The sequence below is a fragment of the Astatotilapia calliptera genome, chromosome 4, assembly GCF_964374335.1.
Source record: "Astatotilapia calliptera chromosome 4, fAstCal68.1, whole genome shotgun sequence".
NCBI lineage: Eukaryota > Metazoa > Chordata > Actinopteri > Cichliformes > Cichlidae > Astatotilapia > Astatotilapia calliptera.
This window is the reverse complement of record NC_137425.1, coordinates 5,837,321-5,865,232: the sequence shown is the minus strand read 5'-3', so window position 1 is coordinate 5,865,232 and position 27,912 is coordinate 5,837,321. Positions and strand designations below refer to the sequence as shown.

At 40.0% G+C, this 27,912-nt stretch overlaps 1 protein-coding gene across 4 annotated transcripts in view; it reads right to left on the bottom strand.

The window, feature by feature from the left end:
* spop (speckle type BTB/POZ protein) overlaps positions 1-21,375 on the bottom strand; it is a 96,387-nt gene extending 75,012 nt beyond the window's left edge. For 2 of the 4 annotated variants that reach the window (XM_080300135.1, XM_026164226.2), the window contains exons 1-3: positions 21,244-21,365; positions 6,111-6,194; positions 4,583-4,718 (exon numbers count right to left, since the gene is read on the bottom strand). The gene's annotated coding sequence lies outside the window, so the exon portion shown is untranslated. Of the gene's footprint in view, positions 1-4,582; positions 4,721-6,110; positions 6,195-21,243 lie in introns of those variants that run through there. The other 2 variants (XM_026164225.2, XM_080300136.1) reach the window with 2 other exon arrangements.
* Between the last annotated feature and the right edge of the window lie 6,537 nt (positions 21,376-27,912).

Here is a 27,912-nt window from a genome sequence, read left to right as displayed (position 1 = left end):
TAGATTGTAAACTTATACATTTATTTCGTATTTTGAGATTCTGCATGGTCTGCTGGTGGTGAGTTCCCCACTGGCTCCTATACAGCACTACAGGTCTGTAGTAGATAGATTTGCAACAGATATCACATTTATCACAGCTAGTCTCTATATCAAGCCTGTTCAAATGGCGGCCCAGAAGCAACCTGAGAGTGGCCCTGCCTGTGGTCCTGGCAGAAACAGAGAAAACGCAAAAAATTAATCAATTAATTTTAAAAAATTAAAAATTCCTACAGCGTAGTGTAGACTGAATGTTGCTAGTAGCCTAGCAATATTTAACCCACAATGCACCGTAATGTAAATATATTCAACTATCATTGTACTGCATGACGCGACAACAGCATGTCTTTCTCAGTCCAAAAGCGTAAATTGACAATGAAAACCGTCGGTTTAACCCTGGCTGGACTGACAAATCCAAATGCCAAACCAATGTGTTTAGTTTGGAGTGAGTGTGTTGCAGTACTTACGAAGGCACCACAATGACAAACACCAGACTTTCTACACAAACTTTCCAGAGCGATCTCAGGAGAGGGCTGCAAAAGTACAGTTTAATTGCGAGTTTAATAATCTTACAACCGGAGTTGTACTACCATGGTGAGGGTCCTGTACAGCCCAAGAGAGAGCTGCAGCAGCTTCCCTTCGTGTTTGCTTCTTGGCAAAGAAGAACAGCCTTTCACAGATTCTGAAACAGTGAAATACTGCATGCTGGCCGTGGTGGATGCGGTGATAAGTGACAAAAAAATTAAAGTAAGTGTGACATCGGCTATTAAAAACGTACACCTGTCAGACAGTTCAAATATTCGTCGAGTTGAAGTTCTGTGAAGTTCTGGCGTCAGACGAGTTTGAAATGCTGTTAGATGACCTGAAGAAAACTGATTTAATGTCTATAGCAGGAGATGGGTTCACAGACAGAACTGATAATGCACAGTTGTGCCTATATGTCCGTTTTTTGGATGGAAAATTGCTCTGCTTACTACTGTTAGAGGGACACACAGCTGGCGAAATAATGTTTGAGAAGATTTCAGCTCTTTTTGAGGAAAATGGTCTGGATATGAAGCGTGTCTGTATACTTGTGACAGATGGGGCTCCATTCATGGCAGGAAAAGTGAGTGGTCAGCAAAAGATTTATTTTAATTTGAAAGGGAAATATCAAAATGTTTTAGTATTATCATTATTAATATTATTATTATTTCAAATGTGCAAAAAAATAGTTTATAGCTCCCTTTTTTTAAATAAATGGACCTTTCGGTGTGCATTCTTGAGAGGTCACCACATTTACAGGGGGAAAAGGAATAAAAAAATTACTTGTTTTTCAATACAGTTGTGTGGGTTTGAAATTGATCATGATCTGCTGCTTACTGGCTGCAAAAAAAATCTGGCCCAACTAACTTCTTAGTTGAATAGCCATGCTCTATATTATTGTAAATAGACTGAAGGAATCAAAAACAGATGCAACTGAAAATCAATAGCAGATTAAACTGATGAAACAGCAATGAGACAGTCAAAGAAGGCAACTGACTATAAGTGGATCCAGAACTGCTCCCTGCCTTTGAAGCGACCATTTAAAGACAAGGACATGACAAGGTGCTTGCACATGGTCAAAAAAAAGCTTTGGTCGCACCATGGTCAGCTACTGCAGCCCAATAGAGCCATTTAGTGTAATTAATTCAAACGATGGCACATGATAGCATTTTCACATGCTAGTATGTCATCATACTAGCTCACCATTGTATATAGCCAGAGAAATAGAAAACACAGGAGCCTTTTGGCTAGACTAACATTTCTTTAACCCAACTCACCACATAAGCCTTCGTTTTAATCCTCTTCACTTGAATAACATTAAAATGTTGTGTGCATCACAGAAACACAAGTAGTGGCCATAAAGAGACTACCAGAAGGAACCTTAAAATAACAAAAATAAAAAGCAGCAATGCTGAAGGTATGAAACACATGAGTAGATGAACTCTAAGGGGAGATCAGCTAAATTTAACTTTAGAAAGGTGTTTTATACTCATGGGCAAAGTCCCAGACCTTTATGATGGCACCTGATACAATACAACAGACCTCAGCTGTTTTCACACATAAACTCAAATGCTGGGAGAATTGGTTCATGGCTTTGTTTAAATTTGCCTTTTCCAATATGTACTAGACAACATGTTATGTGCCACATATTGTAGTACATTCTCACTACATTTGCTCTAGCCAGAATGCTTCTGATGCATTCTCACTACAGGAAATACTCAAATTTGTGTGACAGAGATGCCACGATATAAATCACTTGATGTAAATTTGAGACAATTATGTGGTTTTTCTAACAAGATCCATCAAACAGACATTGTACTAAGGAGCTGGCAAGTTAAGTCTGTTTACTCCAAGATCCCAATATGTTGGACATTTGCACCTGTCAATTTCCAGTGAAGTGGGGTTTTTTGTTTTGTTTTTTTAAGGTAACTGTGTACTAAGTATATTCCCGGGATCTTTGTTATATCCTGGGTTTGTAGACGATCATGTGTTGGAAAAAGCTTGTGGGTGGCAGGAAGCTGCTGACAGAAGTGAGTGACAGGTCAGGTGAGTGCTGTGGTCTGTTCAGGCATGCAGATCCAGCTCCTCTGAGTGATCTGAAGTGGCTTCAATTAACTGAAGCAGCCAAGTGTAAGGAAGGGGACTGGGGAGCATGGGCCCCAGACAAGCCTCCTGACAGATTTGGGAGGGGGGGTGGGGATAAGATGAGTGGAGGCTTCTGACAGGTCCTCTAATACCCCACGAATTCCAACCTTTCTCCATCTCCTCTTAGCTAATTACTAAGTATCCATATGGAGACACTTGTCACTGTGATCACAGCAAATTGGCTGTAACTACAGGGTCAGCAAAGACCGTTATTCACTTATATATAAACACAAGAATACACACAGAATCCAACCATCTAATTTTGCAAGAAAACCGAACACACACAATACTTTTCTTCATCTCCAATACTAAAACTATTTTTAGTTTCATGGGAGAACTGAAGTTACCACCGAGAAATCTAATATCACCGGCACTGCTTCATAACCATCTGAAAAACCACATTCATGTTGATTTTTCATGATGCTCTTTCTATGTGATAATACAGAAAGGAGGTGATTAAAATATCCCAGCATTTCTCAACAAATCCTACACAGAGATTTAATTTTCATGGGTATACACAGCAACACTGATGTCAAGAGACACTGCCAAATGAAATGTTAAATAAAAAAAAAATACTCTGAAATTCACTTCTGAATGTATGAAAGTAAACCACACACCAAACATGTGGGAAGAAAGATAAAAGGTTTGAACTGTATCTTGGAATTTCTTTTGTATTAATGTCAACACCAACCTTTGCTTTGAGTTTAAACCCAAAGTAAAAAAATAAATAAACGTCTTATCTTATATGTGATGAAGGAGTGGAGAAGCAGACTGATCTGTACACTAGTAGGGCAAATTAATGTATTTATCATTTACCATTTCGTCATCTCAGCAAATACAAAACAAATATCTCATAGCCTCTAAATGGAAAGAGACTGCTACTTTACACTATTTTCACCAAGCTTTTCCCCCCCCTTCCTTTCTTCCCGTCTTGCTGTTCTTGCTAGTTTTACACTACCTAATTAAGAAGTTTGGTGGGGGAAGCATGAAACACACAGGACCACATACTTTACCCTCAAGGATTTATTTTATTGTTCCTCTGTTTTTTTTGGTCTCCAATGTTGGCACATCCTCTATACCTCCACCCTTATTTTCCCTTCTAAAAACCCAAGCTTTTCCTTTTTTCACCTTTTCGGTCTTTTATTAGAACTGGGTCCAAATTCTGCTTATAAATGACAGATGAATACTACCTGAAATGTCTTATCGAGCTGCCATTTATATGATCAAGTGTCTGCTGCTGTCTCTATTCTCTTGCTATTTGGTATTCCTTCACTGGCAGCCTTTAGATCTTCTTTCACCTTCATGCTTTTTGAAGGTTTGTGTTTTCTATCCAAACCAAGCTTATTTCTTATGCTGGACCATCCACTTCCTCTTACCCATAATTTGATTCAAAGTTAGCCTTATGAGAATACTGTAGGTGTTGGTTTCTTAAACAGCTAAACAAATGTAGCTTACTTTAGAAGAAATGACTAATTTTTTTCAAGCTAAAACCTGTTTGGAGGGAAAAAATAAAAAATAAAAACACGCTTGAAGACAACTGAAGTTGTTCAGAAGTCAAAAAGGCAGCATTTCAAACTTAAATGAATGTGAAATTGTCTGCTTTGAAAAATGAGTACAGAACACATGAACACAAAGACTCCAATACTTAAACAGTTGTTAAAAGTTAGCTAAAAACACTTGGTTTAATAGTGCTGTCATCAGCTTGAGATCAAAAGTGGTCATTTTAATGTTTTATCGTCATAGACTAAAATTGCCTCTAACAATCGCTCTTCTCCACTTCTCCTCTCCCCACCCACGGCAGATTTGCAATTTCCCAATATTGGTACAGACCGATGCCCCCCCTTCCCTCCCCCAGATCCACACCTCATTTGGTACTCACCTAGATCAAAGTACCTCGCACATCTGTTCCGCTTGCAACTGCCATAACTAGCCAGCTGGACTCTCTCCGTCAGGTCTTGCTGTCTGTAGGTGTGTCAGTACTGCTCGTCTGTCCAAAGCCAGAGCTTCTTGGCAAGCTGCAAACACAAACAGCGAAAAGAATCAACAAGACTGTAGTTGTGAGAGTGAGCGTGGGTGTGAGCCAGTGCCTTATCATAGTCTTGCAAGAGACTCCTTGTCAAGTTGACTGTTTGTGTGTGCATCTGTTATGTAGGAGACTTGAATGCAGAGTATTCCTGAGATAGAGCGAGTGTGTGTGTGTGTGTGTGTGTGTGACAAGATATTACAAAAACACATGTTTTACAGAGACTGTAGTAAGGTTTACACAGCGAGGCGGAACAAAGCGGGACAGGGGCCCACCTTCCACAATTACACGCAGCTTTAAAATACTAATCCAAGCACAAACTGTATCTGGACTGTATCCAAACAGCAAACCAAAAAGCCACAGGTGTAAACAGAGCAATAAAGCAATGCAATCTCAATCCCACAAATGAAATAGTGCTGCTTATAGCAATAGCATTCAAAGCAGGATCACAGCAAAGCAGGCTTAATGCTTCCCTGATACTTTTTATGCTATATTTACAGTGGCCCATAAAAGTGGATAAAAATCTTTGTAGATAAAATTCACCACGTTAATGTGATGCATAAAGGGCCCACACAGAGCCCGATAGCAAAACAATCATCTGACAGAACAGACCCACGGTGGCTTCAACTCTGCAGTGTCATTAAAATCCTCCAAGTCTAATTCTCTTTCAAATACCACCTCTACCTAAATAAACATGACCAAGGACGCTTACTCATACTTCACATGCCTGCCAACCACAGATGAACAGGATTTCACAGAGCAGACTGGGTGTGTTTTGCCAACCATTACTGCAGAAAGGTCTGCAGATTGTGACAAAATGTCTCAAGCTAAACAGCCACAGTGATGCACTTTGTTCTCATAATAAAGCCAATCCATAAAGATGTCTGACATTTAACATGCAACTAGAGAAAGCTGTGTGATTTAAGTCAATTTACTTTGACACTTGGATCATAAAGAATAAAACAGGATTTTAAAACAGGCGTTGAATGACTTCAAACTACGGCAATCCAGGGAGTGACAAGTTGCCTCAGAGGTGTAATAAACTGCAACTCTAAGGCTAAACACTGACTTATATTTGGCTCAGAAATACTGCACCGAGAGTGTTACTTTTTATATTTTGGTGCTTTGTATTCACGACCGGTATTCAAACTGCCTGTGGGCTTTTACCTCAGAGAGAGAAAAGATGATCTGCATGAATGAATGAAATATCTTAAGATCCCTGTGTTTACACATATATACCAAGGAAATGTCAATCAGATGCAAAATACAAAGGTTGAGCCCTGAAAGAAATGTCAAAAAGGTAGACTGGCTCTGTGATGTGTGAATGGGACCAGCACCATTTGATCAATAGCTCACCTGAAATGAATACAAGATTCGTTCTTACCGACTCAAAACAGCAGATGTGGACTCCAACTCCATTTGTCACAAACTTGGATGAAACAGTTTCAGCTGATGAAGTGGAGATTGCCTAAGATAACACATTTTTAAATATTTGTTATTGGTTGCTTTCCATTTGTGATGTTTATTTGAGGCTCTTCAGAAGTGTTATGCTGAGTTGTTACCACAGGAAATTACATGAAGTATAACCTGAAACAACCCTGTCAGGAGTATGAACAAACATAACGTTATGTGCCCTTCATGTTCTTCCTGGTTTTTTTGGTCTTGTATCATTTACCCTGCTCAAGTCAAGTGGTCAGCTCAAACAGGAAGCGATAACAATAGGCAATACAACCAGCCATGCCACCAAGACATGTCAAGCTGACCCCAGCAATGCTGGGACGCCATGAGACAGCAAGGGCTGTCTCAAAAAAAGAAAAAGAAAAGACTGAGGAGGGAGCTGACAGATGAGGAGGTGGAAAACAAAAAAATACAAGACGGGAGAATAGAAAGCAAAAAAAAAAAAAAAAAAGTCGTCGACAAGACAGAAGAGGGAGAGGCAGGATGAAAGATAGGTCGATGTACCACAGGCTGATGAAATAGAGCGAGAAAGGCAAAGAGAGAAAGAAGCGGAACAGCAAGTCAGACAATAGTCAAACAGAGGAACAAAAAAAAGACACTAAAGGAATAGGAGACAAATTAAGGAGAGGGCATGGGGGGGGATGGGCAGAGACAGGGGGAGCCCAAATATAAAGACAATGTCAGTTTCAATACTTCTCTTAAACGAGAGAAGAATTAAGGAGGAAGGAGAAAGAGTGGCTGTTCTATATCTCGCTGCTCCTGAAACCTGAAAAGACCAATACGTAGAAAGGAACAAAACACGGGGGGGGGTTAGATCAAGCGCTTGACTGCATTCAAAAGAGCCACAGAGGGAGTATAAGTGACACAATTAAGAGCATAACTGTCATTACAGCCAATCAACCCAGTGCCACCCACATGGCCACTGAGCAACAGAACCATCATGAAGAGGGATGAAGGACTGCTTATTCCCCTTAGTAATGCAGCAACGACTGTTAATACTGACTAGCACACATACCTAAAAGCCCTAAAGGCCATTGCATCGTAATGCAACAGCAACACAAGACACGTGTACAAAATCGTTCCATCAAAACATGTTCTTGTCTCATTTGCATCTTGAGAGAAGAGCTGACATTTAAATATAATCCTGCTGACATGCAAACTAAGTGCAGCCAATTCCATAGCCCGCGTGTGCATTAGAAAAGGAAAAAAGAAACGACGTGTGAATCTGAAACCAATCACAGTTTGATGTATACTCTCACTCAATAAAATAAAAACCAAATTTAATGAGCTTTCAAGCTCCTCCACAGTGACATTTCCTCTCCCAATTCTCCATCTTTTACAACCATCATTCACCTTACCTCCATTTCTCTTTATCCCTGCTACCGCTTGCCTTTCCTCAACCCTCCCTCACTTAGTTTTTCATTTTAAACCCACTACTTTGCCTCCATCTTCTTCTCTCTCCATCCAAAACAACGGCCATTCCAGAAAGAGGGCCATCAATCTTCTTCAATGAGACCAGAGTGCGAGAGAGTGCCAAGGCTACAGCAGATTACTATCTCTGCTTACCTCCGCTCAACACTGGATAACATATAGAAGGAGAGAAAGGGCAAATGGAGAGTCAGGGAGGGTCGAGAGTGAGTCAAAGAAACCATGTTAGATAGAAGATGGACATTAGATCTTAAAAGCCTCAAAAAGATTTAAAATAATAATAAAAACCAACTTCCACTCCTGTCACCAGCAGAGGCTTGTCAAGAAAAGACACCCAGCAGCTGAAATTAAAACCTCTAATCCTAAGTGGCAACTCCAAACCTGATCCTTGATTTACTTCCACAGAGAGCTCTGCTTATGGAGAGACATGAGATACAGGTCTTCTGTTAGACTGAACATGAATCATACTCTGCATCCAAAACAGAGTTACAAATTTAGAATCAAAATATGTACTGTTACTGTAACTAATTTAGTTGTTAACTACGGTACCAACAGGTCATTACCGTTCAGTTTGAACGGGGAAGAAAAAGTGACGGTGCATGTATAGAAAGGAGGTGGGGGAACATGATGGAGCAAGCGCTGCTTAATTACTTAAACACTACACAGAAATTGTTGTTAGTGCATATGCGAATATTTCTGTGTGTTTCACAAAGTCCTGTAAGCCAATTATCCCGCCTGATGAGAATTCTGAAAGCAATGTGCGAATGTTTGTTTGACAAAGAACTGACACAATGGTGGAAAAGCCAGAGCTGTGACCTTGCAGCAGAGAGGGGTTTTTAACAAGCTGCCTCACTGCCCTGTGTGGTGCAGTGGCAATAATCTGCACACACACTGTGCATCACAGGTAAATCCAAGGCTGAGGACGTCCTTCTGAGGAAACCTTATGTGAGAAAAAGATTGGTTACATGGCAAAGTAGAGTTTTTGCATAGAAAATTCTGGGTATTTTTGTTGTTTTTTGTAATGCAGTGCAGCAAACGCTCAGTGAACTCTTATATTTATAAAACATGGCCTTCTCAAGCAGTCTGCAACCAAGGACGCAAGACCACCAGGCCAGCTCTGACAGCTAGATCCACAATTGAGCATGATAGGGCTAATCGCTATGCAGCTTTCTCACTGAGGAAAAACCTACGTGGGGGGAGTTTTGTCAGGCATAATAAACTCTCCCTGCATTGTCACACCACTGTTGAGGAGGAAGGTTAAACTTAGAGCTGTCTGTAAAGCTGTCCCTCTGCAGCAGCAGTGCTCTGACTGGGGATCAGCATAGTGTGGCTTCTGTGGGCCACACAGCAACGAGTGGGAGGAGGCAGCAATGGGGCTCAGCCGGGCGCTAAAGACTTTGACACTAACATAATCACTGATAATTGATTCTGCTGGTGAGGAAGGTTTAACATTAAAGGATAAAAAACAGCAACGGCGGTGGCAGCACGGCGCTCTGGCTTAATATGAGCTGATGGGACTGACGCCACCTGTCACACACCATCTAATCACACGAAGACAAGATTCTCTAGACGAACACATATCATCAAATCACTACCGGCCTTGGACACGCTCAGCACCCTCAAAGCAGCTTTGATCAGCAGTGGGTCGAGAAAATCGAGGGGGCACAGAGGCTAAGGGCGGCGGAGGAAGAGGAGGATGAGGAGGACAGACAGACAAATAAGACAAACGTCCTTCACTATTGCAGGACAACAGCCCTGAGATATCACATGACACGACAGAATAAAAGCACAGTGTTTCAAAGAGATATATAGAAGAAGAAAAAAAACTGCGCACTAAACCAAATGCAGTTATTACAAGCAGTGTGAAACATTTGTTCCATACTCGCGGTAATGGCAATTGAGCTGCAGTCAGCTGACATTGCAGTTATAATTCGGCTAATGTTATTCTCATTAGCTTATAATAAAGTGACTACTATTATACTATAATAATCTTCCAACTGCCTTTTATTGTAAACTGCCAGCCTGTGGGAAACACTAATAAATCTGAGGCAATAAACCCATTTTAACCCGTTTCACCTGTGATCTGAGCAGACTGTTTTTTAAGATGGCTAACCACAGAACACTATTTCTAGTCAGCCTCACAGATTTGTTGTTAAAGTATAATGGAGACACACGAGCTAAGTCTAGTAGCAGTGACTGGGGTGTGCCTATTTGCTGAGTGAACTGATGAAGACGGAGGGCTCCCTGTAGCCTTACAGTCAGAACACTGATAAATTGGCCAGCATCCACCCTTTCCCCAACTGCAAGAAGGATATGTGTGCATGAGAATAAGTATGAACACCTGCTAGACTGGAACTGACAACATAAAGTGGCAATGCAACTGATTTCATGAACAACACAGGAGCACAAAGGAAAAGGAAGACCTCCATTATGTCACTAGCAGACGTGTCACCACGAAGGAGACAGTCGGACTATCGGTCCTCCAACCTAGCAATGGCAGACTCACCTTCTTAAATTAAAGGGTGCTTAATACAAAGCATGTCCCAGACAGACAAACACAAATTTCCACCTTGGGCTGCAGACATAAACACACATCACTTCATGTCGAAAATGACTGTTTGGAGATCAAAGGTTTAAAATATGCGAGGGTCAGATATCTTGCAGGGAAATAAAGGAGGAAAGATTGAGGCTGAGAGGGGAAAAGGTAGCATCGGCAAATAAGAGATGGAAAGGGGACCAGAGAAAGCCCCAGGCTGATGGCAGCGGGGAGAGAAGAGGCAGACTGGATGATGAGCTAGTGAGAAAATGTAAATGAGAATCTGTCATGCAAAAAAAGGAAAAGAGGGGAAGAAAACGTGAGAGATTACTATAGGAACTGTTCGAGGAGAAACTGAAGAGCAGAACAAAGCTCAAAAGAGGAAAAAAGGGGGTGGGCAGTGCACAGGAGGAAACAGCAATCCAAGAGACATGACAAGCATGCACTACACAGCCTTTTGCTGTTAAAATGGGCCACATAGTTTCTAATATGTCCTTCAACATGTGGTGAAATCAGTTTTAGTCACCACAGAAAGAAAATGCAAAAAACACAAAAGATAAGAAAGGTAGCAACAAATAGTGAGAGGTAAAATAAGAAGACAGAGATGGCCCCTGAAGAGGTGACTCATGGCATCCCTTTGTCACAAGTCAAGACCACAGGGAGGAAGAGTAGGAGGAGTGTAGGCAGTAAAAAGGCAGCTCTTTTTCTCAGTCTTTCACTCCCTGGCTATCCTCCACCAGCAGCTGGAGGCTAAACTTAAGCTCCAGCAGCCACGAGGGAGAGAGGAACGGCCTTGGGAATAGGTCATCCACAACCACAGACCAAAACAAAACTCAAGCATCTGCATCATTAGCAAAGGAGCCCAGAGTCCCCTGGTGTCTACCCACTGCACAACAGATCCCTCAGAAATGTGGCCACAACAATCCCCATGCACACAATCATCCGCTGCACAATCGCCATACAGCGATGTCAGCCTCCTCTTCATGAATATTCATCTGCCTCATTAACACTCAAGTGGGGAAACACAGCATATTGCAAGAGACTCCCGTTACTTGGAGAGAATGAAAGTTAAAGGCGGAGAGGAAAGGGGAAGTAGAGATGGGACACATGGTGACTGCAAAGGAAGGAAAGGGGAAGAAAAAGAGTAAGAGGCAAAGGCTTTGTTTCTTTGCCTTCAAACTTTTTTGAATCTCAGGAGAAGAGGGGAGGAAAAATGTCCTATATTGTTCCGGGAGCTGATACCCTCCAGTCGCTTTTCCTTATGAAGCCAGATAGGGCAGTATGAAAGCAGCGTCAGCAGCAGGGACATCGCAGCGGGAGCACAGGCTAAGAATTACAGACCGTTTTACCCTGTAAATCCTACTCCAATAAAGGCTTTAAAACAGCTGCAATTTCACCACTAATGTCTGGCTGCTCGCAGTAACTGCTAAACTGTGGGGGATATGTGTGAATACACCTCAACGCAAGCTGCAGCTGAGCAGACACTCATGTGACTCCCCCTCCCTCTGTTCAGTAACAAAACACACTTACAGACGTAAGAAGCCAGTCTATATCGTACACAAAGTCTGTCAGTCCACTCGGCCACACGCTTTCTCTCAGAGCCACTTGCCAATAGAAAGACACACAAGCGCGCACGCACACACGCGTGCACAGACACACGAAGAGAAAGGATTATTTTCTCTTCATGTTGTAATGCTAGTGAATCTCTTAACAGGAACTGCCAACAGGGGAAATCTTCCATCCTGCAGCTGTGTCCTCAGAGAGACTCTGGAAACTGTAGAAATTTCCTTGACTCTTTTCTCGTCGTGGCTTTGGTTGCAAAAACAGCTTGGCCATTCGGGTATGAGGAGATGAGGCAGAGTCAGGTGCTTTTCTATAACGTTGCCCCACCAGAGTCGCTCTAGTCCTTTAAAAAGGGCAGCGGGAGAAAAAAAAAAAAAAAAAAACTTGTGGTACCAAAATTGGACCAGGTCTGTGGAAATCAATACTGCTGCTTACATGAGGGGCCTCCACTAAGGCTATTTCATATTTCACCATATATACACAGTTTCTGAGGAGAAAGAAAAAAAAAAAGAAAAAAAACAAAAAAAAAACACAACCCCTCAATTTCAGAACAGTATGAACTATCGATTTCACAGTCACGATTCTTACTCTTTCTCTGCCCATTTCTGTCCTCTCTCTTTTCCATTCCCCACCTTTGATGTGGAACTCCTTCCCCCCACCCCCCAAACTTCTGTTAAATGAAAACTGTTTATTATTAGGCTTCTCGCGACGGAGAGGTCGTTACCGTCACATTTTTACATCTTTCACATTTCTCCTAAAAGAAATGTTTTTTCCATTGACATCACGAATCGATCGATCTGTAAGGTGAAACAGAAAAGCTATTTCTTGACAAAAGTGAATACCACTGCCCTTACCTTGTACACTTTTGAGATATTAAAAGGTGGGCCTCACAGAGTAACTTCCAATGGCACACCGTAACAATGCACTGCCTATTATAATGACTATATCGTGACTTGAGATGCATCACGACATCTATTTATTCACTGCTGAGGCCTGTACTGTGTACTATGGGCTTAGTGAGGTAACTTGAGATTTAACCCTGGGTTTATTTAGTGCTACAGAGGTGGTTCACTCTTATCCTGGAACACCAACATGATAACTTAGATACATTTTTTAAAACGTCCCTGAACTGTTTTATTTGAACCAGTCTTCTCTTAATTTCTTTTAACATTTCACCTACAAGTGATATGAATTTTAAATGCCAAACACTGTTGGAGCTTTAAAAAAGTTGGATCTGATGTTCAGAGTATTTGGATGGGTCGCTGTTTTCCCACAATCTAATGCCAGTGTATCAGCAAAACTGAATCTGACTTTTGGGCAATGGCGCTTTTAACCAACTGTGTTGTCATTCATTTATATTCATACAGCTTTCCTGGGTCATGTGTTTTGCTGAGCAGTCTGGCAGAGACCGGGGACCTGGCCAGTTCAAATCACAGGTCCAAAGTCAGCATGCATGCATGATTTAAATACATCTATATGGCAGATGGTGAGAGACCTGGCTGGGATCTGGCTTCAAGACAGAAGCAGTAATGCAGGAGAAGCAAAGGGATTAGAGTGAGGAATGACTTGGCTTGTCTTTAAGATTACTTTTCCTCTTAAAACATTCACTTCATCTGTGTCACTTCTGCTCTCTACTTGTTATTGGAAAATAGCTTCATGCAAGAGAGGTGGAAAACCATTCGATGCCGGCTCTGTCTGCATCAGTCACACACTGACACGCACATACACAAAGAAATACATTTCATCCTCCATATCCGAAACAGCCAAAGCACTGGCAGGCATTTGCGACCCCAATCCATATTTCAATTTCCCTCCTCTCATGCAAACTAATTCAATACTTGTTGCCTTCCCTCACAAGCGATCAGCAATATGAGAAATGAGCTTCTTCGCATGTTGCATCTAAAAAAGGTCCAATCTGAGACATTTTTGAATGCCTATATCAATTATGTCTTAGTAGTGCCGTGCATATGCAAATTGTCCTTAGGAGTAGCATTGCAGGATAGAAAATCTAAACTACAACCAAAAGGAAATTTTTTTTAATCAAATGGCGTGCCATTTGAAACTCGTACATTACACCACTGCCTGTGTTTATATCAACAACTTCATGTTTTCAAAACATTTAAATAAACATTAAGCTAACAGCATCGAATGAGTCAACCGAATGAGTAATTTGAATATGATGTTCATATATGGATTTCATTACCTTAGTTTTTCCTTTAAAAGAAATCACTTCAGCTTTTCACGAAGCCAGAACAAGAAGTATCAAAGCTGTATGCTGTGATGTGATCAGCCAATACTTTTTGAAATCGATCCAGCGACACAGCTCAGAAGACTGGACAGTATGGGCCTGGTTTTAGAGGAATTTGTGAATGTTCTTTTAATCAGGCTCATTAGTGGGATAAAATCTTCAATTCTGACATATTAAAGATTTTCAGTAACACCCAATTTCCTTACCGACTAGTATTGATGTACTGACCGGTGTAGCATTTTACACTGTTACACTCCAAACAAATTCACACATCTTGACATCTCCCACTGCTGCACACACCAAGAAAGGAATTCTCAGAAGAGCAAATAAAAATACAAATCTGAAAACATAGGATACAGTCTGAGCCTGATGGAGAAATGGTGCAGTGCTGAAACATTTGTTTGTTAAGGTCCACCACATTCTGCAGTAATTCACTTTTTACTTGACATTATATAGTGGATAGTATATCATTGATCCATTTTTCAATGCGCTCTGCATTTGACCCTGAAAATACACAAGCATGTGCGCACACACCGACGTACTCATTTGGTGTTGAAATGAGCAAAGATGAGTAACAACATCGTCTCAAACTCAGGAACACGGGTGCACTCTTTGCCCATGTAAAGAGAGAGGCAAGCAGGTAATAGCGACAAATTTAGGGGCTTAAACAGCGACAGCTTTACGATGCCTGAGCGGCCTCTATGACTCCATTCCTGTCAGATTCTATTAGCCTGGCCTCCACCGTGTGCTTCGATTGGCTCTTGGCCTATTCCCAGCAGTTACAGAAGCACCACCCGTAAATAAACCAAATGGCTGCATCTTGTAGTATATGAAGGGGCGGGGGGCTCTTTGCAGCTGGGCGCTTGTGTGTAAAGAACATCTAACAGAGTGGTTGAATAGTTTAATATACAGCAGCGAGCTGAATGGACACAGTCAACTAGAGGGAGAGCGCGACACATCACTGTAAGAGTTTAAATTTGAGGAATACGAGAAGCCAGAAAGGCACTTTTAAATCAAGACAAGTGGTCTCAGTCCACACACACACACACACAGCTAGATACAAAAGGAAAAAGTGTGCCTATCTGCCAGCTGCCAGGTGGAAGTCTATGGAAAGGCCACCTGTCTAATAACCACTTTTGATGCATACAGCTCAGCAATATGAAACACAGCATCTGGCCTGTCCCCTCCAAACTGATCTTGTTAACAGCCTGATCCGTGTTCCTCTTACATAGAATTTATTTGGGCAGTTCACTCAGATTTAAAAAAAAAAAAAAAAAAAAAAAAAAAACCCCCACACACACACACACACACACACACAAACAAGAAACACAAAAACATAAGTTTGTGTTTATAAATTCAACCACTGCAGGTTTTAGGGTTTTTTTGTTTGTTTTTTTAAATGGCTTTTGAAGAACTGTGGAAAAATAATAAATTTCCTAGTACAGATTTAAAAAATAAATAAAAAATAAAAACAACTGCTGGCCTAAAAGTGAAGAAAGACTGACGCTGGCACAACAAAGTCACAATTACCTATATGTTTAAATTAACAGTCATTATATCCTATTATATCATGCATACTAGTGGAAAAAATATAAAAAGAACATTTACAATAGTAATAACATAATGATCTCAACCAAATGCTAGCTTCATTGCATGCATATATTCACTGAGCATTCACAGCTAACTATAAGAAAAGGTATAATTAAAACAATTTTTATAACCCAAAACCATGTGACTAAGGAACCTATTTGGTTTTCTTTTGTTGTTTTGGGTTTTTTTTTTTGTTTAGACTCAAAAACATTACTAATTATTTGTAATTAAAATAAAAGTATATTTATGCTACCGATTCATACAGTAAAGCTCTAGCATCACATTTGAGTGAACTGTATGATTACTGTAATAAAGTGCTTTAATCAGTCAATGTAACTGGAAAACAGAGTGCTTGTCTTCAAAGAAATAAATCATAGGATTATTGTGTTTATTGCAACTTGGGAAATATCTGTTATACCTTCAAAACTCTGAAAAGCTGCTCCTCTGTGCCTGTCTGTGGCAAAGTGGCCTTCAGCATTAACAGGCTATTACTTGTGAAATGTAACCAATCAAATTGGAAAGGACATTGCTCAAGACCACAGAGTGGTGGCTAAAGACAGACTGAGGCCGCTGCACCACAGTGAAAGCAAAACTTTTTTTGTTTGGTTTTTTTTGTTTTTGTTTGGTTTGTTTTTTTTAAATGGGACACATGAAATAAAAAAAATGTTTTACTTTATTTATTTTAATCAAAATGGTTTTATTTTAATTGAAATTGGTTTAAAAAGTTACAACAAAAAAATATTTATGACTAAAGGGCCATTAAACTAGCAAAGAAATTGGACTGGACACCTGGTTGATTTCATTTATACATCTAATGCTTTCCTTATATGTCATATTGAAATATCTACCAAAACTACACTGTTAGTTTCATTAGTCCTGTTCTTAAACAGTAGATTAGTTCACCTGCATTCAGAATATGAACCGAAAGTTTACCAGTTTGTATCCACTTCCTTTTCTGACAGACACAACAATGTCCGGAGAGTGAACAAAACACTTCCATACCAACACAATAAAAACAATGATGTGACATCACATCTTTTACAGTCACAGCTAGACAACTGTGACTTAAGTGCCAACAGCTGTTACACAAAACTGACTGGATGTTGAAATTCAGATCCTGAATCTGCATAGTTCGACCGTATTGTAAGCTTGAGGAACGAAGTCAGTATTTTATTTTGTGCAATGAGCTGCAGTTTAATAAAAAATTCAATTTCCCTGCACACCAAAACAAGTCACGAACTTGTACATCAAGAATCTGTCTTTACCAACAGATATGTGAAGAATGTGTGGATGTGTCACGGTTTAAGAAGATAAAATGAGAAAAATGCTAAGCCAGTCAAAGAGTTATCTTTTGGGATTCAAATTTGTTCACCATGGAATCTTCTGAATCAATCCAAACTCCCATTCAGAGCATTTCTGAACTCCCACATGCCCTTTGCTCATGCATACAATCGCAGCACAGCTGAGCAGAAAACTCTGTGGGACAAACCAGCTGAATTTTTAGCAAGCACTTAGCAGATCTTTTACTAGGAAATTCAGCTTTGCAAAAAAGTGTTCCACCAACTTTTGTCACATCACTAATAGAAAATACGAAATGAGACATGTTTACCTGCCCTTTCAGATGGCCACCTAATTATTTTAAGGATGCACTGTTAGATCTGGTCATTTATTCCAGCATGATGTGTAAAAAACAGCTTTTGGTGTCCTTATAGCCACAATAGTGAGTTTTGGGTTTTAAAACATGAATCCAGCAAGGAGAAGGGCCTTTACAAGGCAACAGGATGAGAAACCCTTAAGCCTCTTAATAGAAACAAATGATCAGGGTCCACAACCACACATTTTGGTCTAGATCTCAAAGGTGAATTGACATTTAGCACCAATTTAAGTCCAGTGTCACTTAGCACAGTAACTGTCTTGTTTTGTTCCATTGGGAACATGGTGCAACAAGAATTTTACTTCTTCTTTTGGCTGCTCCCTTTATGAGTTGTCATAGTAGATCATCTGCATCCATCTCACCCAATCCCTAGTATTCTACTCTGTCACCAACCCTCTGCATGTCCTCCTTCACTTCATCCATAAATGATCTCTGTGGTCTTCCTGGCAACTACATCTTGAACATCCTTTTTCAAATACATCCCCGATCTCTCTTCTGCATAGAGCTGGGCGATATGAGATTTTTTCATATCACGATATGTTTTTTTCATTTCAGGCGATAACGATATCTATCACGATATAAGCCAAATAACTATATTTGTAAGATTTAAATGTGCCGTTGCTCACAAGTAAAATGTGAAATAATCAGCAGCTTGTTTTTATTTAAATATTTATTTCCCATAATAAGTTCAACAGGGTAGATGTACTTAAGGAACATGAGACTTTTTCAGATAGATAAAGGCAAATATTGCAAACTACACAAAAGGCAGCCGCTAAAGCGTTTAAGTTTCAAAATAGAACAAACGAAACAGACTAAATTGTCAATTCCACTTAGAAACAAAATATTAATTCTAAAAATAAATCTTAGCTTGTGTTACAGAAGAACAGACAAAACTGACTAACTTTTGTCAATATCAAATAAACTGAGAACTAAAAGGAAATTCTCAATCTCTCCTTGTTGTATAGCTTAGCTTTTCAAACAGTTTTAACAGTTACTTTAGTCTGACAAAAGCCAAATGACGAATTAGCGCTTCCAGTCAGAGACTGAGGCTACGTCCACACGTACACGGGTATTTTTGAAAACGGAGATTTTCCGTTTTCGTTTTAAAAATAATCCCGTCCACACATAAAGGCAGAAATGAAGGAAAACGCTGCTATGAACATGCTAAAGCAGCAGGTGGCGCTAGATTCCTAACCGTGCAGAAATGTTGGCCAATCAGAAGTCTAGAAGCCTCGGTGGGAAAAAGTAAACAAAGCTGGGGCACAGAAGCAGAACCGAGTCGTATGTGTGGAGGGACAGTAACTGTGTGTATATGTAAGCATTTAAACACTGCAGAGAGTAGAATTAACAGTAACAGTATTGTAGAAATTCATTTCACCGAAACAATAACGTGGCGCAGTGTGACGCATGCACCAGTTTATTGTATTTCCAGACTTGCTTTCGGCACATTTACAGTGCACGCTACTCTGTTTTTTGTCAGACTTGAAATAGCCGAAATACCTTCACACTACGGAACTTCTATGGCTCTTCTGTTCGACAATCTCTCCGGCATTGGAACCATCATCTGTTTTCTCTTCGGTCACGCTCGGTTGATTTTTCTAGTCGGCACACTCATTTCCTCCATTACGCGCTGGCTCCATTACCCGCTGGCTGCTTCCCAAACACAAACACGTGTGGCTTGGCACTTGTGCTGTACGTAACAAGTCACGCGACGTGACGCTGCGGCTGTGATTGGTTCGGCTCTGCGCTACTTAATTTGGATTGGCTGACCTTTTTTTTTTTTTTTTTTTTTTAAAGAGGACAAGAGCGGCGAAGTCTATCGCGATAGCTTAATTTCTCTATCGAGTAAAAGTTATATCGCGATACATATCGTTATCGTTCTATCGCCCAGCTCTACTTCTGCACATGTTCAAACCATCTTAGCATTGCCTCTCTGACTTTGTCTCCAAAGAGCTCAACCTGAGCTGTCCCTCTGAAGTAATTATTTCGAGTCCTGTCCATCCTGGGTACTCCCAGTGAAAATCTGAGTTTCATCAACTCTGCCACCCTTTCTTTCACTTTTGCTGACGTCCTTCTGTCACAAATCACCTCAGGCACCCATTTAAACTCTTCCACCTTCACCGATATACCTGTGTCCTTCTCATTCATACACATTCTGTCGTGCTTCTACTGACTTTCATTCCTCTTCTCTTCAGTGCATACCTCCACCTCGCCAGGTTCGCTACCACATGCACACTACTCTCACAACAGACTTCTTACTCCCAGATTCTACAGGAGAATCTTAATATAAAACATACATAAATATAATACACCATAATGCACTACACCCACATTATCAGAGCCCAAGGAGCTAAACTTGGCACACTAGTAAATCTTGAGCAATTTGCATCACTTTGAAGCCGACTGCTCGTCCCTGACAGACATTCCAGGCTCTAGTTGCCTAGGTAACCCACTAATGTATTTACCACCAGGTCATATGCCAGTCAAAGGTATCCTCTGCTCTTTTTGATAATGCTGTCCGTCGCTCGCCTAGAACTCCAGAAAAGTTGAAACCAGGTTATTTTGCCTGTAGTCACTAAAGTTGCAAAATTTCCTTCCCTTTCTATGGTCTCTAGTCATCACAACGCTTCCAGTATGGACACAGCTTTGGACCCCTGAAGGCTCTTACCTTTATCAGATATCACAAGGTTGCCTAGCAACCACCAAGCAACGGACTTAAATGTCCTGTTTTTAGCAGGTATGCACCTATGAAACGCTATGAAAGCATTTGATCATGTTTATTTCACAGCGATAATATCTATTAACTCATATTTCAATTATGTACGAGATATTATGATGCCAAACACTGAGCAATGGGCTAAAATTACCTGTTTCTTGCCTTTCTGCAGCCCAAACAATACTGTAGCACTGGCATGTACTAGCGTCAGCACAAATCCATCTGGTAGTTCCTATTAGTACTTGGTTTCAATGGAGCTGCACAAGTTAATAATTATGAAAGAAGCAGGCTACTAAATTAAATAACAAAATTCACAAAAAAAGAAAAGAATCCCCGCCTTCCTCCAATGGCAATGGACTTGGCCAATTAGCAGTAGATATTTGTTCAGTCATCCAACTCTAATGACTGCAACAGTTATTGCTATTACTGATTAATCTGATCATTATTTTTTAATTAAACTTGGTCTATATGTATCAGCTAAACTAAAAAAAAAAAAAAAAAAAAAACATTAAATTGAACAAAGCAAAAGATAAAGTCTTCTCTCATTTTAATAAAAGCCAAATTCCCCCTAGGGGTTTCTATAAGGTCTACTGAAATCTTAAAGACGTTTTCTGATTTTTTTATTTATTTTTTCATAAACCAACAAACTACTAGTTTTTGTAGCTCCAGTACCAAATGTTTGCCATTCCATATTTCATTTAAATAGTTGTGGGTTAGATCCTTTAATTTGGATATCACAAAAAAAGTTATTCATAGAACTTTGAGTTCATTACTTTATCTAAAAGTCACCAGTTTTTTCCCCAGCCACCGTGCAGAGGTACTACAGCCTGCATTGCAGTAGCCTTTCTGCTTGACTCTCTCTTTTCAGATGCTTTCTGGCAGACTGAAACCTGCAGCTGTCCTGCACTGCGCATTGGGAAGCAACAGAGGGGAGAAGCCGTGGTCACTATTTGGCAGGATACTGAGGCATGATGAAGCATAACATGTTTTTTTTCTAACATGGGTCTCATTATTTTGCATATCCATGTGGAAACGTTCAGACTGATAACTCTTGCCGTGACAACCCAGACGTGACAGTCATGGCATAAAATTGCACAAAACAATCCGCGGAAAAGTGAATCAGAAACGGAAACAGTATAAATAAGTCCCGAGCCGCTACCTACCTGCTAACAATAGCCAGCTAGCGGCTAATATTGAAGCTCTGTAAAAGTGCTTCCAGCGTTAAATTACGGCCAAACTTTAAACGCACTTTACCATAAAGGAATCAATAAAATTCGTAAATAACAGGCATATGAAGAGCTCATTTTACATCTTTAAAACTCACCTTTGTTTCGCACTTGAACGAAAGAGATGAAGGATTTTTGACAAGAGCTGTCACTGCACTTCCGGGTTAGACTGTGACGTGTCCGAACGCCCAATAAGCGACTGGCCATGCTGGGATTGTTTTGGTTTTGACTCTGGGTGTTACGGGAATATACAAATTTCCTATTTAATTACGAGCAGCTGTCTGTCATCAAAATCAGTAGACTAGCACATTTACTATCACTCGTAGACAAACTACATTTTCTTTATTTTGTTTGGTTTAGCTGTAGGAATTTCTTTTCGTTTTTTAAGATAAGAATTAAAAGAAAGCAAAGGGCACATAATAAGAATAAGCCTCAGATAAGAAATTCACTGAGTTATGGTAAAAGGTTTGTAGTCTGAGTTGCTCTAAATTCAAAGTATTTCAAACAAGGAGCTTTTCCCTTGACCTCAAAATAATTTAGTGGCCCTTAATTATAACCAGAATAAGAAAAGAAGAGAGGATATTTTAAAATAATTGTTAATTGAGAAACCAGAGATTGCTGAATCAAACCATCAAGGATTGTAATCCTTTATCTCCAGATTATTATTAAACCATCAGGCAGAAACCATGAGTGCATTTTGAGACAACAAGCTCTTTTGTCCTCACACGTTATATCATTGCTATAGCTAATATTTTCTGTGTAGTATATATAAATACTTATAGTCACATTAGATTAAGTTTCTATGGATGTCATATATTTTATATGCACTGATGTGTGAGATTCATTATATTATTAGTTGTAAAATCAAAAAATAATAAAAAAAAAATGTAAAAGATTTGTGATATTATGTGTGAAATTCCAAAAACTTAACACAATATGACAAAACCCTTTAAGTATTTCAGAAGTCACATTCTGTACAACAAATATACATAACGATATGTTTTATATATATATATATATATATATATATATATATAACATATCTTCAGCTACTGCAACCCTTCAGCTTATTATCCACAATACATTTTGATCATCATACAATTATATATAATTGATGCTACATCTTTCTGTCTTTGCACCTTTTGCTAATTTTATAAAAAGCTAAACACTATCAGACATGCCGCCTTCACTTACCCAGAACTTAAAATGAAAGGGAGCTACCATACAGTAAACAGCACCAAGTATCATCTCAGACTTCTTATTGCATTGTCTGGATGGGTATACAGGCTGTTATTATGAAGGAAGTTTATTTTTAACAGGCCTCCAGTCTGTCCTGCTTTAGCAGCTCTAAAACATATTCTCAATTACCATATGCTGTAAATAAAAAATGGTCATAGCTTCCAGATATAAAAGGAGAAGAAAAAACAAGAGTGTCTAATAGCTGTCTAATAGCATCAGGTGGCGTCTCCTCTGGTTGCAAAAAGACATTTGGCTATAGAAACTGGTACTTGGCTCCCACGATTCATGACCTCAGCAACACTTTCCTGAGGAGTCATCCTCAGTAAAACACAACATTCATTTTATAAATGATAGTCCGATTAAAGTAAAAGAGCAGGATAATTTGGTATGCTTTACTGTATGACTGACAACTTGATACAGTCTGAGTATGCAGCATCCCTTTGTTTCTCTGTCCGATCCACCCCTTACATATCACAATGTGTTCAAAACATTTGAACAGCAAAAACACTCTGCTTCAGTGCCATTCTGTAAGGACAAGCAAGGCAAGCAGTGCTTCTTTGTCTACCTTTAACAATGACTTGAGGTGAGCAAGCTAAGAGGCCAGTAGCCGTTTTCTGGTTTAGGAAAAAAGGCTGATCTTTCATTGTAAACTGATGGGAGACCAGCGTGCGAGGCAAGCTGCCGCTGGCTCCACTTTCACTGCTCTGAGACTAATTACAATCTGCACTTTGTGTGGAAACCCAGCTAGCATTAGCAAAGTTGTTAATAACTCATTTAATACACTAGTGAGGAAAGCAGATGATGATGGAGAGGGGACAGCAGCTCTAACTATGTCTGGCCTAATAGAACAGGGAAGCTGAGCAGGTGCAAGTTCAGTAGCACTTTCAGATTAGCATCTATGAGAATGTCTGATTGTAGTACGTTTAACCAGCTGCTTTGCCAACACTTCATTTTCCATTCATATTTTAATAGCCCCTGTAGATATTTACAGTTAACTGTGTGACAGACTGCTCAGGCCTTTTAGTTCAGCTGATTTATTTTCATTTTTGTTGTTTTTACTATACTATTTTAATATACTTTTTAAAAATAAATATATAGGCATGTGTTTTGGAGCTCATGAAAACCTTTTTTCTTACAAAATATGTGGTCCTCATCGGACAGGACAGCCAGTAGAAACAAAAGATTTCAAGATTATGCTTTGCATTAAACCAGGGGTGTCCAACTCCAGGCCTCAAGGGCCAGTGTCCTGCAGGTTTCAGATGTGTCCTTGATCCAACACATCCGATTTAAATGTTACCTCTTCAACATGTCTTGAAGTGCTCCAGAGGTCTGGTAATGAAATAATCATTTGATTCAGGTGTCCTGACCCAGGGTGATATCTAAAACCTGCAGGACACCTGCCCTTGAGGCCTGGAGTTGGACATCCCCGCATTAAACAGAATATAAAGTATTTAAAATGAGCTCAACCTTAAATATATACAGCAGTAATATTAATATGTTTAGCACAAATTCTTTCCTTAAAAACAACAGAATCAGTGACAAAGCAATCCAACTCCCACAGGAAATAAGTCTGACTTACTGCTGGCAAACCCAAGCTTTTGCATCAGTTGTACAGGGACCACATGGCCCGTAGAAATGGACCAGGCAGCCCATACTGAAGGGTGGCTGGCCTCTCTGTTAGAGATAGGGTGAGGAGTTCAGTCATTTGAGAGTCATGTCAGAGTAGAGGCGCTAATCCTTCACGTTGAAAGGAGCCAGTTCAGGTGGTTCAAGCATCTGATCAGAATGCCCCCTGGCCGCCTCCTGGCTAAGGTGTTCCAGGCATGTCCCATTGGAAGGAAGCCCCAGGCCAGACCCAGGACGTATTCAAGAGATCATGTCTCTCAGCTGGCCTGGGATTGCCTCAGTGTTCCCCCAATAAGCTGTAGGAGGTGGCTGGGGAAAGGGGAGCTCTGGGCCTCTCTGCTTAGACTGCCTCTACGACCTATTCCCAGATAAGCAGAAGAAAATGCATAGATGGTTGGATGGATGAACTTTGGGTGCACAATTTTCCAATATAGCTTTAATTGTACTGTTTTGGTTTGAAAAAGTCTTCAAAATTGTTTTTTTTCTTTTGGGGGGGGGGGGGGGTAATATAATAGATCTGCGGGACATTGGGGACCTGTCCAGGGTGTGCCCAACTGGGATAGTCTCCAGCCCACCCGTGACCTTGTCAAGGATAAGCGGAAGAGAATGGACGGATGGATATAGTACATATTTATTTAACTATAGAAGTGTTATGATCCAATGTTGTCAGTGTTTGTTTTATGTGTGACTCCTCCCACCAGAGGATGGCTGTGGGTTTTTTCCCCTTTCTCTCTTAGGAGGTGGACACCCAGGCGTGCCTGCTGAGTAGCTGGATGGAGTCTCTTCCTGTCCTGGGATTGGATAATTGGTTGATCACCTCCAGTACTTAACTACCGGATGACAGCCCTCTCTCTACTAGCCTCCACCATCCAACAAAGAGCATGTGTTTTTGAGTCGTTGTTTCATAGAGTGTCTTTGCCCATTGATTTGCAAGTATAACCGTGTGTGTGACTTGTGTTAGTATCTTAGTTTTGTAAATAGCTGTAAATAGATTTGTAAAGTAGCAATTGTGTATTTTGTTCACCTTGTGTATATTCTTCACTGCAGCAGCCTAGTAGGTGTGAGAAGCCATTTTTGTTTAGGTTTTCTCCTGTTTTTCATTCAGGAAGTTGGGTAAGTGAATTGTCTTTTGGTTGGTTTTTCATTTGTGTAGGAAAGCACAGGGACCGTTATTTTTTGGCACTGCTCACTGCTGAAGAAAATAAATGGCTGCTTAGCACTTGATATTGTGCTGTTTGGTATTGCTGTTTGTGTTCTTGCTTGGGTGGTGTGTGAGTGGGCCAATTTCTTGTTGCGTTCAATACTCGCCTAGACTAAGAACGTAACATTTTACAATTCTTCAACCACGAAGGACTGCAGAAAGACATCCATGTACGGTGCAGACAGGCAGGACAAATAGTACGTTTAATCTGATCCAGTTAATCTTGTGAAATAGGTAAATAGTGGTGGATGTTTTTGTTGGTGTGTATACGGGTGGGGGATCGTCTCTGCTTGCCTTTCTGTAAAAGTCACCACACTCCACTGCTCAACTTGGCTTGAGGCTTCACATGGGTGGCTGTGTTGATCTCTTATACACAAACTCTGTGAATAATACTGTATGTACAGTAATAATACTGCAATACGACTATTTATTTTTGGGGATATAGTTATATTGTAGCGTATTCCTCTGTCTCTCTTGCTGCATTGAGCATGTGTATGACAGAAGAATTTCCCTTGGGATAAATAAAGTTAAAGTTAAAGTTATCATATGCGTTTATATGTGACGTTGTATGTGGTCTATGTGTGTGTCTGTTTATGAAGTTTACTTATGAGGATTAAGACTCATGAAACTTGGCAGATCCTGCGGTTGAAATTAGTTGTAAACCATATATAAAATGCTATATTTATAACTGAAGGGTTGTGCATCAATGCTGTACCCATACATGGAATAAAAATCCTTTTTTTTTTATTGCAACATGCTGTATCCTTTTTACCTTTGAGACTAGGTGCTCAGTGACACGTCAAGCACACACACAGATGTACTTTAGTTTGTCGGCAGTGATTGCCTTACTCTCATCCCTGAAGTTCAGTCAATGTAAGCACAATATTGTTGTGCCTACATTGACTGAATTGGGGATTTGCTGTTTGTTTTTTGTTTTGTTTTTTTTATTTCTGTATGTGTGTGTTTGTTTTCAGGAAAATAGTGTTAAATGCAATGTATCTGGTATTAGGGAATTTTTGGCCCCAGGAAAGTGGGTCATCACAGCAGGAAATAAATGCAAGTCAAGAAAGAATTTAAGAGATAATGTAATAAGCAATTAAAAATCTGTGCAGAATAATACAAGCTATAACTTACAGTGCACTGTCTTCATAAAATGTGAGCTTTACTAGTTTGATCACATTGTGAAAAGATGTGCTATAATGAGATTATGATCTTGATGCCAACATTTAAAGTGACTTTGAAAAAAAAGGTGCTTGTTTATGCTGCAGATGTGAGTAGGCAGTGTTGCAGATACTAAGTCATCACTCGTGGGTAGCTGCCCATGTAGGGTATCTTGGCAATTTCACTGTGTTATAAGAATATTGTAATGTGATTTTTCTCTGTTGAATTCAAATCACATTCATCAAACTTTAACAAAGGCGCTTGGGATGTACTATGAATTTGCTGTGAAGCTCATCCAAAAGGTTGTCTGACGGGATATTTAAATTAAGGCAAAGCAATTTGAAAAAATAAACAACAAAACAACTGAAGACAATTGGCAATTGAATAAAGGAGAAAAGAGACAAGTTTTTATGATATGTGGATGTTTTCTTCCTGGGAATGTTTGATCTGAGAAACACAATGCTATGGGGATGCTATCACAAGATCTTCTCACAACAGGAGTTTGCTTTTGTTTCCACAGTTTTTAATATGGACATTGATAAAGACTTTAATATTAGAGTTTGAATTATATGTGGGGGGTTTTATATATAGATTTTAAAATAAAAAAAACCCTCCAAGGCAGTCTATTTAAAACTGCATTTATTCTCAACGTTTGTTCTTGTGAAAAACAGGTTTCAGCACCTGGGGTGTTAAATAGATTTCATGGAAGTAACCTCTCTTTTTACCAGTAGGAATGCTCCACCTGTGGCGTTTTACCAAGAAGAATCTTCTAGGAACTTCAACAAGGACAAAGTTTCATCCATTCTCTTCCGCTTATCCTTGCATAAGCTGAAATATCACTAGCTGAAAGAATATGAATGTATTTCCACTGAAGAAAAAAGTCTGCGTTCACATTTTATACTTGTTCTCCAGTGAATTAAAGTCGAGACTCATTTTTCAGCTGCTCCTTGTTTAATGTACAGTGCATTCTTATGTGATATGTTGAATTTTCCTAGTCAGTGGGACGTTGCAATACACGAAATTGTATTACTGCGTGACAATCCCAGCTTACTCCACAGGTCTGGCACCATGTTCAGCCGTGGCTCAGCTCTGGAGTTTAATGCAATTATAAATAAATAAGCATGTGGTCGGGAAGAAGACAGGGCCCTATGGGGACAAGCTGAGAGAAAATAGAGGAAGTTTAATTAAAGCTGCACACTGCACTCCTACACAAACACACACCGATACACACAGTAATATGTGCAAAATCCATATACTTATATGTGTTTGCATGTGCACTTCACTTGCCATTATCCAGCTTTACATGCTCAAGTGTGTCTACAGCTACAGCTACACAAAAGAGGAAGTTGTCCACACGCTCACTGATGTGTCTGCCACAAAGTGTGCACATATCTCCAGGTAAACCAAGACACAGGGAGGAAATTTTCAGCACAGAGAAATCCCATGTGGTATTCAGATAAGATTCTCTAAATTCCTTCATCACACTGAGGATTGGTGTGTAACCTTTCTGACAACAGACAGGGAGGCCTTTTTGTCTTGC